General features: G+C 50.2%; 11 pseudogenes; all 11 read left to right on the forward strand.

Annotated features, from left to right (window-relative positions):
• The first annotated feature begins 2,240 nt into the window (after window positions 1-2,240).
• Window positions 2,241-2,360, forward strand: LOC130329779 (5S ribosomal RNA; annotated as a pseudogene).
• A 290-nt stretch (window positions 2,361-2,650) lies between these two features.
• Window positions 2,651-2,770, forward strand: LOC130353034 (5S ribosomal RNA; annotated as a pseudogene).
• Window positions 2,771-2,852: 82 nt separating this feature from the next.
• LOC130336048 (5S ribosomal RNA) lies at window positions 2,853-2,972 on the forward strand (annotated as a pseudogene).
• Window positions 2,973-3,244: 272 nt separating this feature from the next.
• LOC130352553 (5S ribosomal RNA) lies at window positions 3,245-3,364 on the forward strand (annotated as a pseudogene).
• Window positions 3,365-6,197: 2,833 nt separating this feature from the next.
• On the forward strand, window positions 6,198-6,317 carry LOC130335578 (5S ribosomal RNA; annotated as a pseudogene).
• Window positions 6,318-6,601: 284 nt separating this feature from the next.
• Window positions 6,602-6,721, forward strand: LOC130313260 (5S ribosomal RNA; annotated as a pseudogene).
• Window positions 6,722-7,405: 684 nt separating this feature from the next.
• On the forward strand, window positions 7,406-7,525 carry LOC130346797 (5S ribosomal RNA; annotated as a pseudogene).
• A 1,050-nt stretch (window positions 7,526-8,575) lies between these two features.
• Window positions 8,576-8,695, forward strand: LOC130318911 (5S ribosomal RNA; annotated as a pseudogene).
• A 1,866-nt stretch (window positions 8,696-10,561) lies between these two features.
• Window positions 10,562-10,681, forward strand: LOC130323434 (5S ribosomal RNA; annotated as a pseudogene).
• Window positions 10,682-11,328: 647 nt separating this feature from the next.
• LOC130331010 (5S ribosomal RNA) lies at window positions 11,329-11,448 on the forward strand (annotated as a pseudogene).
• Window positions 11,449-11,927: 479 nt separating this feature from the next.
• On the forward strand, window positions 11,928-12,047 carry LOC130319545 (5S ribosomal RNA; annotated as a pseudogene).
• Window positions 12,048-12,209: the final 162 nt, after the last annotated feature.

Raw genomic sequence — 12,209 nt, forward strand, 5'->3', positions numbered from 1 at the left:
CGATTAAAAAAATATTTATTGATGCTTAAATCCACAATATACAAGGTGTGAAGATGTCAACGGCCATCCTAAGCTGAACGCGCCTGCTCTCGTCAGATCGCAGACTGCTACCCAGCTTAGGGCCCAGTAAGTACCCGCATGGCAGACTGGCTGGGAATCCCGGGTGCAGTTGACATTTTGCTCTGTTGCCGCCTTCCGCTCCGATTCCGAAAAGAATTTATTGATGCTTAAATCCACAGTATACAAGGTGTGAAGCTGTCGACGGCCATCCTAAGCTTAACGCGCCTGCTCTCGTCAGATCGCAGACTGGTACAGATCTTAGGGCCCGGTAAGTACCGGCATGGGACACTGGCTGGGAATCCCGGCTGCCGTTGACATTTTGCTCTGTTGCCGCCTTCCGTTCCGTTCCGATTCCGAAAAGGATTTATTGATGCTTAAATGCACAGTATACAAAGTGTGAAGCTGTCAACGGCCATCCTAAGCTGAACGCGCCTGCTCTTGTTAGATCGCAGACTGCTGCCGGCAAGTACGGGCATGGGAGACTGGCTGGCAATCCAAGGTGCTATTGACATTTTGATCTGTTGCCGCCTTACTCTCCGATTAAAAAAAATATTTATTGATGCTTAAATCCACAGTATACAAGGCGTGAAGATGTCAACGGCCATCCTAAGCTGAACGCGCCTGCTCTCGTCAGATCGCAGACTGCTACCCAGCTTAGGGCCCGGTAAGTAACGGCATGGGAGACTGGCTGGGAATCCCGGGTGCAGTTGAAATTTTAATCTGTTGCCGCCTTCTGCTCCGATTCGGAAAAGGATTTATTGATGCTTAAATCCACAATACACAGGGTGTGAAGCTGTCAACGGCCATCCTAAGCCTGAACGTGCCTGCTCTCCTCAGATCGCAGACTGCTGCCCAGCAGTTACCGGCATGGGAGACTGGCTGGCAATCCAAGGTGCCATTGACATTTTGCTCTGTTGCCGCCTTCCACTTCGATTAATAAAAATATTTATTGATGCTTAAATGCACAGTATAAAAAGCATGAAGCTGTCAATGGCCATCCTAAGCTGAACTCGCCTGCTCTCGTCAGATCGCAGACTGCTACCCAGCTTAGGGCCCAGTAAGTACCGGCATGGGAGACTGGCTGGGAATCCCGGGTGCAGATGACATTTTGCTCTGTTGCCGCCTTCCGTTCCGATTCCGAAAAGGATTTATTGATGCTTAAATGCACAGTATAAAAATCATGAAGCTGTCAATGGCCATCCTAAGCTGAACGCGCCTGCTCTCGTCAGATCGCAGACTGCTACCCAGCTTAGGGCCCAGTAAGTACCGGCATGGGAGACTGGCTGGGAATCCCGGGTGCAGTTGACATTATGCTCTGTTGCCGCCTTCCGTTCCGATTTCGAAAAGGATTTATTGATGCTTAAATCCACAATATACAGGGTGTGACGCTGTCAACGGCCATCCTAAGCCTGAACGTGCCTGCTCTCCTCAGATCGCAGACTGCTGCCCGGCAGTTACCGTCATGAGAGACTGGCTGGCAATCCAAGGTGCCATTGACATTTTGCTCTATTGCCGCCTTCCTTTCCGATTAAAAAAATATTTATTGATGCTTAAATCCACAATATACAAGGTGTGAAGATGTCAACGGCCATCCTAAGCTGAACGCGCCTGCTCTCGTCAGATCGCAGACTGCTACCCAGCTTAGGGCCCAATAAGTACCGGCATGGGAGACTGGCTGGGAATCCCGGGTGCAGTTGACATTTTGCTTTGTTGCCGCCTTCCTTTCCGATTCCGAAAAGGATTTATTGATGCTTAAATGCACAGTATAAAAAGCATGAAGCTGTCAATGGCCATCCTAAGCTGAACGCGCCTGCTCTCATCAGATCACAGACTGCTACCCAGCTTAGGGCCCGGTAAGTACTGGCATGGGAGACTGGCTGGGAATCCCGGTTGACATTTTGCTCTATTGCTGCCTTCCGCTCCGATTCCGAAAATAATTTATTGATGCTTAAATCGACAGTATACAAGGTGTGAAGCTGTCGACTGCCATCCTAAGCTTAACGCGCCTGCTCTCGTCAGATCGCAGACTGGTACAGATCTTAGAGCCCGGTAAGTACCGGCATGGGACACTGGCTGGGAATCCCGGCTGCCGTTGACATTTTGCTCTATTGCTGCCTTCCGTTCCGATTCCGAAAAGGATTTATTGATGCTTAAATGCACAGTATACAAAGTGTGAAGCTGTCAACGGCCATCCTAAGCTGAACGCGCCTGCTCTCGTCAGATCGCAGACTGCTACCCAGCTTAGGGCCTGGTAAGTACCAGCATGGGAGACTGGCTGGGAATCCCAGGTGCAGTTGACATTTTAATCTGTTGCCGCCTTCCGCTCCGATTCGGAAAAGGATTTATTGATGCTTAAATGCACAGTATAAAGGGCGTGAAGCTGTTAACGGACATCCTAAGCTGAACGCGCCTGCTCTCGTCAGATCGCAGACTGCTACCCAGCTTAGGGCCCGGTAAGTACCAGCATGGGAGACTGGCTGGGAATCTCAGGTGTTGTTGACATTTTGCTCTGTAGCTCTGTAGACATTTTGCTCCGATTCCGAAAAGGATTTAATGATGCTTAAATCCACAATATACAAGGCGTGAAGATGTCAACGGCCATCCTAAGCTGAACGCGCCTGCTCTCGTCAGATCGCAGACTGCTACCCAGCTTAGGGCCCGGTAAGTACCGGCATGGGAGACTGGCTGGGAATCCCGGGTGCAGTTGACATTTTGCTCTGTTGCCACCTTCCGCTCCGATTCAGAAAATGATTTATTGATGCTTAAATGCACAGTATAAAGGGCGTGAAGCTGTCAACGGCCATCCTAAGCTGAACGTGCCTGCTCTCGTCAGATCGCAGACTGCTACTCAGCTTAGGGCCCGGTAAGTACCAGCATGGGAGACTGGCTGGGAATCCCAGGTGTTGTTGACATTTTGCTCTGTAGCCGCCTTCCGCTCCGATTCCGAAAAGGATTTATTGATGCTTAAATCCACAGTATACAGGGTGTGAAGCCGTCTGCGGCTATCCTAAGCTGAATGTGCCTGTTCTTGTCAGATCGCAGACTGCTGCCCGGCAAGTACGGGCATGGGAGACTGGCTGGCAATCCAAGGTGCTATTGACATTTTGCTCTGTTGCCGCCTTCCTCTCCGATTCCGAATAGGATTTATTGATGCTTAAATGCACAGTATAAAAAGCATGAAGCTGTCAATGGCCATCCTAAGCTGAACGCGCCTGCTCTCGTCAGATCGCAGACTGCTACCCAGCTTAGGGCCCGGTAAGTACTGGCATGGGAGACTGGCTGGGAATCCCGGCTGCCATTGACATTTTGCTCTATTGCTGCCTTCCGCTCCGATTCCGAAAATAATTTATTGATGCTTAAATCCACAGTATACAAGGTGTGAAGCTGTCGACGGCCATCCTAAGCTTAACGCGCCTGCTCTCGTCAGATCGCAGACTGGTACAGATCTTAGGGCCCGGTAAGTACCGGCATGAGACACTGGCTGGGAATCCCAGGTGTCGTTGACATTCTGTTCTGTTGCGGCCTTCCGCTCCGATTCCGAAAATGATTTATTGATGCTTAAATCCACAGTATACAGGGTGTGAAGATGTCTATGGCCATCCTAAGCTGAATGCGCCTGTTCTCGTCAGATCGCAGACTGCTACCCAACTTCGGGCCTGGTAAGTACCAGCATGGGAGACTGGCTGGGAATCCCGGCTGCCGTTGACATTTTGCTCCGATTCCGAAAATTATTTATTGATGCTTAAATCCACAGTATACAAAGTGTGAAGCTGTCAACGGCCATCCTAAGCTGAACGCGCCTGCTCTCGTCAGATCGCAGACTGCAACCCAGCTTAGGGCCCGGTAAGTACCAGCATGGGAGACTGGCTGGGAATCCCGGGTGCAGTTGACATTTTAATCTGTTGCCACCTTCTGCTCCGATTCGGAAAAGGATTTATTGATACTTAAATCCACAATATACAGGGTGTGAAGCTGTCAACGGCCATCCTAAGCCTAAACGTGCCTGCTCTCCTCAGATCGCAGACTGCTGCCCGGCAGTTACCGGCATGGGAGACTGACTGGCAATCCAAGGTGCCATTGACATTTTGCTCTGTTGCCGCCTTCCTCTCCGATTAATAAAAATATTTATTGATGCTTAAATCCACAATATACAAGGCATGAAGATGTCAACGGCCATCCTAAGCTGAACTCGCCTGCTCTCGTCAGATTGCAGACTGCTACCCAGCTTAGGGCCCGGTAAGTACCAGCATGGGAGACTGGCTGGGAATCCCAGGTGTTGTTGACATTTTGCTCTGTAGCCGCCTTCCGCTCCGATTCCGAAAAGGATTTATTGATGCTTAAATGCACAGTATAAAGGGCGTGAAGCTGTCAACGGCCATCCTAAGCTGAATGCGCCTGTTCTCGTCAGATCGCAGACTGCTACCCAGCTTCGGGCCTGGTAAGTACCAGCATGGGAGACTGGCTGGGAATCCCGGGTGCAGTTGACATTCTGCTCCGATTCCGAAAATTATTTATTGATGCTTAAATCCACAGTATACAAAGTGTGAAGCTGTCAACGGCCATCCTAAGCTGAACGCGCCTGCTCTCGTCAGATCGCAGACTGCTACCCAGCTTGGAGCCTGGTAAGTACCAGCATGGGAGACTGGCTGGGAATCCCGGGTGCAGTTGACATTTTAATCTGTTGCCGCCTTCCCCTCCGATTCGGAAAAGGATTTATTGATGCTTAAATCCACAGTATACAAAGTGTGAAGCTGTCAACGGCCATCCTAAGCCTGAACGTGCCTGCTCTCCTCAGATCGCAGACTGCTGCCCGGCAGTTACTGGCATGGGAGACTGGCTGGCAATCCAAGGTGCCATTGACATTTTGCTCTGTTGCCGCCTTCCTCTCCGATTAAAAAAATATTTATTGATGCTTAAATCCACAATATACAAGGCGTGAAGATGTCAACGGCCATCCTAAGCTGAACGCGCCTGCTCTCGTCAGATCGCAGACTGCTACCCAGCTTAGGGCACAGTAAGTGCCGGCATGGGAGACTGGCTGGGAATCCCGGGTGCAGTTGACATTTTGCTCTGTTGCCGCCTTCCGTTCCGATTCCGAAAAGGATTTATTGATGCTTAAATGCACAGTATACAAAGTGTGAAGCTGTCAACGGCCATCCTAAGCTGAACGCGCCTGCTATTGTCAGATCGCAGACTGCTACCCAGCTTAGGGCTCGGTAAGTACCAGCATGGGAGACTGGCTGGGAATCTCAGTTGTTGTTGACATTTTGCTCTGTAGCTCTGTAGACATTTTGCTCCGATTCCGAAAAGGATTTATTGATGCTTAAATCCACAATATACAGGGTGTGAAGCCGTCTACGGCTATCCTAAGCTGAATGCGCCTGTTCTTGTCAGATCGCAGACTGCTGCCCGGCAAGTACTGGAATGGGAGACTGGCTGGAAATCACCGGTGCCGTTGACATTTTGCTCTATTGCTGCCTTCCGCTCATATTAAAAAAAATATTTATTGATGCTTAAATCCACAGTATACAAGGCATGAAGATGTCAACGGCCATCCTAAGCTGAACGCGCCTGCTCTCGTCAGATCGCAGACTGCTACCCAGCTTAGGGCCCGGTAAGTACCAGCATGGGAGACTGGCTGGCAATCCCGGGTGCCGTTGATATTTTGCTCTATTGCTGCCTTCGGCTCCGATTCCGAAAAGAATTTATTGATGCTTAAATCCACAGTATACAAGGTGTGAAGCTGTCGACGGCCATCCTAAGCTTAACGCGCCTGCTCTCGTCAGATTGCAGACTGCTACCCAGCTTAGGGCCCGGTAAGTACCAGCATGGGAGACTGGCTGGGAATCCCAGGTGTTGTTGACATTTTGCTCTTTAACCGCCTTCCGCTTCGATTCCAAAAAGGATTTATTGATGCTTAAATCCACAGTATACAGGGTGTGAAGCCTTCTACGGCTATCCTAAGCTGAATGTGCCTGTTCTTGTCAGATCGCAGACTGCTGCCCGGCAAGTACGGGCATGGAAGACTGGCTGGCAATCCAAGGTGCTATTGACATTTTGCTCTGTTGCCGCCTTCCTCTCCGATTCCGAAAAGGATTTATTGATGCTTAAATGCACAGTATAAAAAGCATGAAGCTGTCAATGGCCATCCTAAGCTGAACGCGCCTGCTCTCGTCAGATCGCAGACTGCTACCCAGCTTAGGGCCCGGTAAGTACTGGCATGGGAGACTGGCTGGGAATCCCAGGTGCCGTTGACATTTTGCTCTATTGCTGCCTTCCGCTCCGATTCCGAAAATAATTTATTGATGCTTAAATCCACAGTATACAAGGTGTGAAGCTTTTGACGGCCATCCTAAGCTTAACGCGCCTGCTCTCGTCAGATCGCAGACTGGTACAGATCTTAGGGCCCGGTAAGTACCGGCATGGGACACTGGCTGGGAATCCCGGCTGCCGTTGACATTTTGCTCTGTTGCCGCCTTCCGTTCCGATTCCGAAAAGGATTTATTGATGCTTAAATGCACAGTATAATGGGCGAGAAGCTGTCAACGGCCATCCTAAGCTGAACGCGCCTGCTCTCGTCAGATCGCAGACTGCTACCCAGCTTAGGGCCCGGTAAGTACCAGCATGGGAGACTGGCTGGGAATCCCAGGTGTCGTTGACATTTTGCTCTGTTGCCGCCTTCCGCTCCGATTCCGAAAAGGATTTATTGTTGCTTAAATCCACAGTATACAGGGTGTGAAGATGTCTACGGCCATCCTAAGCTGAATGCACCTGTTCTCGTCAAATCGCAGACTGCTACCCAGCTTCGGGCCTGGTAAGTACCAGCATGGGAGACTGGCTGGGAATCCCGGGTGCAGTTGACATTTTGCTCTGTTTCTGCTCCGATTCCGAAAATTATTTATTGATGCTTAAATCCACAGTATACAAATTGTGAAGCTGTCAACGGCCATCCTAAGCTGAACGCGCCTGCTCTCTTCAGATCGCAGACTGCTACCCAGCTTAGGGCCTGGTAAGTACCAGCATGGGAGACTGGCTGGGAATCCCGGGTGCAGTTGACATTTTAATCTGTTGCCGCCTTCCGCTCCTATTCGGAAAAAGGATTTATTGATGCTTAAATCCACAATACACAGGGTGTGAAGCTGTCAACGGCCATCCTAAGCCTGAACGTGCCTGCTCTTGTCAGATCACAGACTGCTACTCAGCTTAGGGCCTGGTAAGTACCAGCATGGGAGACTGGCTGGGAATCCCGGGTGCAGTTGACATTTTAATCTGTTGCCGCCTTCCGCTCCTATTCGGAAAAAGGATTTATTGATGCTTAAATCCACAATACACAGGGCGTGAAGCTGTTAACGGCCATCCTAAGCTGAACGCGCCTGCTCTCATCAGATCGCAGACTGCTACCCAGCTTAGGGCCCGGTAAGTACCAGCATGGGAGACTGGCTGGGAATCTCAGGTGTTGTTGACATTTTGCTCTGTAGCTCTGTAGACATTTTGCTCCGATTCCGAAAAGGATTTATTGATGCTTAAATCCACAATATACAGGGTGTGAAGCCGTCTACGGCTATCCTAAGCTGAATGCGCCTGTTCTTGTCAGATCGCAGACTGCTGCCCGGCAAGTACGGGCATGGGAGACTGGCTGGCAATCCAAGGTGCTATTGACATTTTGATCTGTTGCCGCCTTCCTCTCCGATTAAAAAAAATATTTATTGATGCTTAAATCCACAGTATACAAGGCGTGAAGATGTCAACGGCCATCCTAAGCTGAACGTGCCTGCTCTCGTCAGATCGCAGACTGCTACCCAGCTTAGGGCCCGGTAAGTACTGGCACGGGAGACTGGCTGGGAATCCCGGGTGCTGTTGACATTTTGCTCTATTGCTGCCTTCCGCTCCGATTCCGAAAAGAATTTATTGATGCTTAAATCCACAGTATACAAGGTGTGAAGCTGTCGACGGCCATCCTAAGCTTAACGCGCCTGCTCTCGTCAGATCGCAGACTGTTACAGATCTTAGGGCCCGGTAAGTACTGGCTGGGAATCCCGGCTGCCGTTGACATTTTGCTCTGTTGCAGCCTTCCGAAAAGGATTTATTGATGCTTAAATGCACAGTATAAAGGGCAAGAAGCTGTCAACGGCCATCCTAAGCTGAACGCGCCTGCTCTCGTCAGATCGCAGACTGCTACCCAGCTTAGGGCCTGGTATGTACCAGCATGGGAGACTGGCTGGGAATCCCTGGTGCAGTTGACATTTTAATCTGTTGCCGCCTTCCGCTCCGATTCCGAAAAGGATTTATTGATGCTTAAATCCACAATATACAGGGTGTGAAGCCGTCTACGGCTATCCTAAGCTGAATGCGCCTGTTCTTGTCAAATCGCAGACTGCTGCCCGGCAAGTACGGGCAGGGGAGACTGGCTTGCAATCCAAGGTGCTATTGACATTTTGCTCTGTTGCCGCCTTCCTCTCCGATTAAAAAAAATATTTATTGATGCTTAAATCCACAGTATACAAGGCGTGAAGATGTCAACGGCCATCCTAAGCTGAACGCGCCTGCTCTCGTCAGATCGCAGACTGCTACCCAGCTTAGGGCCCGGTAAGTACTGGCATGGGAGACTGGCTGGGAATCCCGGGTGCCGTTGACATTTTGCTCTATTGCTGCCTTCTGCTCCGATTCCAAAAATAATTTATTGATGCTTAAATCCACAGTATACAAGGTGTGAAGCTGTCGACGGCCATTCTAAGCTTAACGCGCCTGCTCTCGTCAGATCGCAGACTGTTACAGATCTTAGGGCCCGGTAAGTACCGGCATGGGACACTGGCTGGGAATCCCGGCTGCCGTTGACATTTTGCTCTGTTGCCGCCTTCCGTTCCGTTCCGATTCCGAAAAGGATTTATTGATGTTTAAATGCACAGTATAAAGGGCGAGAAGCTGTCAACGGCCATCCTAAGCTGAACGCGCCTGCTCTCGTCAGATCGCAGACTGCTACCCAGCTTAGGGCCCGGTAACTACCAGCATGGGAGACTGGCTGGGAATCCCGGGTGTCGTTGACATTTTGCTCTGTTGCCGCCTTACGCTCCGATTCCGAAAAGGATTTATTGATGCTTAAATCCACAGTATACAGGGTGTGAAGATGTCTACGGCCATCCTAAGCTGAATGCGCCTGTTCTCGTCAGATCGCAGACTGCTACCCAGCTTCGGGCCTGGTAAGTACCAGCATGGGAGACTGGCTGGGAATCCCGAGTGCAGTTGACATTTTGCTCCGATTCCGAAAATTATTTATTGATGCTTAAATCCTCAGTTTACAAAGTGTGAAGCTGTCAACGGCCATCCTAAGCTGAACGCGCCTGCTCTTGTCAGATCGCAGACTGCTACCCAGTATAGGGCCTGGTAAGTACCAGCATGGGAGACTGGCTGGGAATCCCGGGTGCAGTTGACATTTTAATCTGTTGCCGCCTTCCGCTCCGATTCGGAAAAGGATTTATTGATGCTTAAATCCACAATATACAGGGTGTGAAGTTGTCAACGGCCATCCTAAGCCTGAACGTGTCTGCTCTCCTCAGATCGCAGACTGCTGCCCGACAGATACCGGCATGGGAGACTGGCTGGCAATCCAAGGTGCCATTGACATTTTGCTCTGTTGCCGCCTTCCTCTCCGATTATTAAAAATATTTATTGATGCTTAAATCCACAATATACAAGGCGTGAAGATGTCAACGGCCATCCTAAGCTGAACGTGCCTGCTCTCGTCAGATCGCAGACTGCTACCAAGCTTAGGGCCCAGTAAGTACCATCATGGGAGACTGGCTGGGAATCCCGGGTGCAGTTGACATTTTGCTCTGTTGCCGCCTTCCGTTCTGATTCCGAAAAGGATTTATTGATGCTTAAATGCACAGTATAAAAAGCATGAAGCTGTCAATGGCCATCCGAAGCTGAACGCGCCTGCTCTCGTCAGTTCGCAGACTGCTACCCAGCTTAGGGCCCGGTAAGTACTGGCATGGGAGACTGGCTGAGAATCCCAGTTGCCGTTGACATTTTGCTCTATTGCTCCGATTCCGAAAAGAATTTATTGATGCTTAAATCCACAGTATACAAGGTGTGAAGCTGTCAACAGCCATCCTAAGCTTAACGCGCCTGCTCTCGTCAGATCGCAGACTGGTACAGATCTTAGGGCCTGGTAAGTACCGGCATGGGACACTGGCTGGGAATCCCGGCTGCCGTTGACATTTTGCTCTGTTGCCGCCTTCCGTTCCGATTCTGAAAAGGATTTATTGATGCTTAAATGCACAGTATACAAAGTGCGAAGCTGTCAACCGCCATCCTAAGCTGAACACACCTGGTCTCGTCAGATCGTAGACTGCTACCCAGCTTAGGGCCTGGTAAGTACCAGCATGGGAGACTGGCAGGGAATCCCAGGTGCAGTTGACATTTTAATCTGTTGCCGCCTTCCGCTCAGATTCGGAAATGGATTTATTGATGCTTAAATGCACAGTATAAAGGGCGTGAAGCTGTCAACAGCCATCCTAAGCTTAACGCGCCTGCTCTCGTCAGATCGCAGACTGCTAAACTGCTTAGGGCCCGGTAAGTACCAGCATGGGAGACTGGCTGGGAATCTCAGGTGTTGTTGACATTTTGCTCTGTAGCTCTGTAGACATTTTGCTCCGATTCCGAAAAGGATTTATTGATGCTTAAATCCACAATATACAGGGTGTGAAGCCGTCTACGGCTATCCTAAGCTGAATGCGCCTGTTCTTGTCAGATCGCAGACTGCTGCTCGGCAAGTACGGGCATGAGAGACTGGCTGGCAATCCAAGGTGCTATTGACATTTTGCTCTGTTGCCGCCTTCCTCTCCGATTAAAAAAAATATTTATTGATGCTTAAATCCACAGTATACAAAGCGTGAAGATGTCAACGGCCATCCTAAGCTGAACGTGCCTGCTCTCGTCAGATTGCAGACTGCTACCCAGCTTAGGGCCCGGTAAGTACTGGCATGGGAGACTGGCTGGGAATCCCGGGTGCCGTTGACATTTTGCTTTATTGATGCTTAAATCCACAGTATACAAGGTGTGAAGCTGTCGACGGCCATCCTAAGCTTAACGCGCCTGCTCTCGTCAGATCGCAGACTGGTACAGATCTTAGGGCCCGGTAAGTACCGGCATGGGACACTGGCTGGGAATCCCGGCTGCCGTTGACATTTTGCTCTGTTGCCGCCTTCCGTTCCGATCCCGAAAAGGATTTATTGATGCTTAAATGCACAGTATAAAGGTTGAAAAGCTGTCAACGGCCATCCTAAGCTGAACGTGCCTGTTCTCGTCAGATCGCAGACTGCTAACCAGCTTAGGGCCCGGTAAGTACCAGCATGGGAGACTGGCTGGGAATCCCAGGTATTGTTGACATTTTGCTCTGTAGCCGCCTTCCGCTTCGATTCCGAAAAGGATTTATTGATGCTTAAATCCACAGTATACAGGGTGTAAAGATGTCTACGGCCATCCTAAGCTGAACGCGCCTGCTCTCGTCAGATCGCAGACTGCTACCCAGCTTAGGGCCTGGTAAGTACAAGCATGGGAGACTGGCTGGGAATCCCAGGTGTCGTTGACATTTTGTTCTGTTGCCGCCTTCCGCGCCGATTCCGAAAAGGATTTATTGATGCTTAAATCCACAGTATACAAGGTGTAAAGATGTCTACGGCCATCCTAAGCTGAATGCGCCTGTTCTCGTCAGATCGCAGACTGCTACCCATCTTCGTGCCTGGTAAGTACCAGCATGGGAGACTGGCTGGGAATCCCTGCTGCTGTTGACATTTTGCTATGTTTCTGCTCCGATTCCGAAAATTATTTATTGATGCTTAAATGCACAGTATACAAAGTGTGAAGCTGTCAACGGCCATCCTAAGCTGAACGCGCCTGCTCTCGTCAGATCGCAGACTGCTACCCAGCTTAGGGCCCGGTAAGTACCAGCATGGGAGACTGGCTGGGAATCCCAGGTGTTGTTGACATTTTGCTCTGTAGCCGCCTTCCGCTCCGATTCCGAAAATGATTTATTGATGCTTAAATCCACAGTACACAGGGTGTGAAGCCGTCTACGGCTATCCTAAGCTGAATGTGCCTGTTCTTGTCAGATCGCAGACTGCTGCCCGGCAAGTACCGGCATGGGAGAC

The sequence above is a fragment of the Hyla sarda genome, chromosome 1 (genome assembly GCF_029499605.1).
Source record: "Hyla sarda isolate aHylSar1 chromosome 1, aHylSar1.hap1, whole genome shotgun sequence".
Taxonomy (NCBI): domain Eukaryota; kingdom Metazoa; phylum Chordata; class Amphibia; order Anura; family Hylidae; genus Hyla; species Hyla sarda.